The 2707-nt window shown below is 40.9% G+C and overlaps 1 non-coding gene across 1 annotated transcript; it reads left to right on the plus strand.

Moving 5' to 3' along the window:
* The first annotated feature begins 654 nt into the window (after window positions 1-654).
* Window positions 655-786, plus strand: LOC118654882. Its single transcript, XR_004967136.1, has one exon. It is a non-coding gene; the product is annotated as a small nucleolar RNA SNORA51 (small nucleolar RNA).
* Window positions 787-2707: the final 1921 nt, after the last annotated feature.

The following is a 2707-nucleotide window of genomic DNA, read 5'->3' on the forward strand; positions in this document are numbered from 1 at the left end:
GTTTTCCTCCTGCACCTGGGACCCAGGCCTTTGGTCCAGCTGCAGCAGTGAGGCTTGGCTTCTTCACTTGGGCCACAGCAGCAAGGCTTGGCTTCTCCGTTCCGGCTGCAGGGGAGAAGCCAAGCCTCTTTAGTCTTTAGTCATCTTCAGTCTTCAGTCATCTTCAGTCTTTGCTCTGTGCCTGCATATGCAAATTAACCACCATCTTTGTTGGGTTAATTTGCATACTCATCCTAATTGGCTAGTGGGCATAGTGGAGTGACACCAATTTGCATGTTTCTCTTTTATTGGTGTAGATAAGTACTTGTTTTTTTTGTCATTTTTATTCTTTATGCCTGTGTTCCTTCTTCCCTTTCTAATTCTCCTTTTTACATCAGTCCTTTTAAGATTTCTGGCATTGCTGGCTTGATGTTAATAAACTCTCTTATCCTTTTTTTGTCTGTAAAGTCCTGATTTCACCTTCCATTTTGAATGATAGCCTTGCTGTGCATAGTGTCCTTGGATTCAGTCTCTTGCTTTGTATCTTTTTGTATATTTCATTCCATTCCCTTCTGGCCTGATGTTTCTGTTGAGAAATCAGTTGATAGCCTAAATGGAGCTCCCTTGTAAGTAACTTTGTGTCTCTCTCTGGCAGCCTTTAAGATTCTTACTTTGGGCCTCCTGGTGCTTACCACAGGCTGTGTTCTTACACTGACTGTACAGAAGTAGGAGGCAGAGTAAACTTACCCCATATACACCTCAGCTCAGGCTCTTTGCCTGGTCTGTATTGTGAATGGGGAGACAAAAAAAAGATTCTTACTTTGTCATTGATGTTTGCCAATTTAATTATTATGTGTCTTGGTGTCGTTTTCTTGGGTTTCATGTTTTTTGGTACTCTGTGTGCTTCTGGGACCTGTGTTACTTTTTTCTTCCTTAGATCAGGGAAGTTTTCTGTCTGATTTCTTCAAACAATTTTCTATTCCTTTTTCTGCTTCTTCTCCTTCTGGCACCACTAATATGTGGATGTAGTTTCATTTTATGTTGTCTCAAAGCTCCCTTAGGCTCTCCTCCTGCTTTTGTTGTTGTTGTTGTTTTCCAGTTGCTGCTCTGCTTGGGTGTTTTTACTACCTAGTCTTCTAGGTCGCTGAAGCATTCCTCAGCTTCTTCTAATCTACTGTTGAAACTTTCAATTGTGTTCTTTATTGAGGCTAAGTCATTCTTCATTTACACTTGATTCCTTCTTCATTTCCTCTTGATTTTTACACATTTTGTTGAATTTGTCTTCCATCCTTTTTAGTGTCCTTATAACCATTGCTTTGAATTCTTTCTCTGACAAATTGCCTCCATTTCCTTTATTTACTTTTCTGGTGAGTCCTTCTTTTCTTTCATCTGGAGTTGTTTCTTTGTCTCCCCATCTTTGCTGTCTCTTTGTGATTGTTTCTATAGATCAAACTGCTATGTCACCCAGATTTTTTTCATTTGTTTTATATAATAAAGTAGAGGCCCGGTGCATAAAATTCGTGCACACTGGAGGGTCACTCTGCCTGGCCTGCACCCTCTCCAATCTTGGACCCTTCGGGGGATATCCAACTGCCAGTTTAGGCCCAATACCTGCAGGACTACTTGTTCCTAACTGCTCACTTGCCTGCCTGCCTGATTTCCCCTAACCACTTCTGCCTGCCAGCCTGATTGCCCTCTAACTGCTCCCCTGCCAGAATGATCACCCCCTAACTCAGTGATGGTGAACCTTTTGAGCTTGGCATGTCAGCATTTTGAAAAACCCTAACTTAACTCTGGTGCCATGTCACATATAATTTTTTTGATATTTGCAACCATAGTAAAACAAAGACTTATATTTTTGATATTTATTTTATATATTTAAATGCCATTTAACAAAGAAAAATCAACCAAAAAAATGAGTTATCATGTCACCTCTGACATGCGTGTCATAGGTTTGCCATCACTGCCCTAACTGTTCCCCTGCTGCTCTGATCACCCCTAACTGCCCTCCCCTGCTGGCCTGATTGCCCATAACTGCCCTTCCATGCCAGCCTGATTGCCCCTAACTGCCTCTGCCTCAGCCCCTGCTACAGTGGCTTTGTCTGGAAAGATATCCAGAAGATGTTCAGAAGATGTCCAGTCTAATTAGCATATTACCCTTTTATTAGGATAGATGTTTTGTGGAACCCAGTGGTGCAATCTCTCCAGTCTTTTGGGCTGGGTATTCTGGGGATACCCCCTACTTGGGAAATGTGGGATTTATTTGTTTAGTTGGGCCTTGAGTGTTATTGTCTCATTCTTGGATGGAGTCTCCTCTCAGGATGTCTGCTTATGTGGCTAGCTCACTACCATATTGACTGAACAGCACAAAACACAACTTGAGAAGACATGACACAAAGGGAAAAAAACACAAATGTACTCATGACACCGATAACCCCAGAAATGACAACCAGAGGAAAGAGAATTAGGATATTGAAAAGAGAGCAAAAATGATATTGAGAAAAGAAAAAAAAAAGTAAGAGTGAAAAGAAAAAGAAGAAGAAAGAAGAAAAAAATACACGTGGAGAAAACACCGCAAAAAATGATAAATGAAAAAATGCAAATAACAAACACCCAAAAATAGGAGGGGGGGATGGGCAGAATCTGGAGAGGCAGAGCTTATATACAGAAAGTAATGCTAAAGAATTTAATGAATAGGGGAAGAACCATAGTTCAGTATAGAAGAGGT

Source organism: Myotis myotis, unplaced genomic scaffold (assembly GCF_014108235.1).
Source record: "Myotis myotis isolate mMyoMyo1 unplaced genomic scaffold, mMyoMyo1.p scaffold_m19_p_4, whole genome shotgun sequence".
NCBI lineage: Eukaryota > Metazoa > Chordata > Mammalia > Chiroptera > Vespertilionidae > Myotis > Myotis myotis.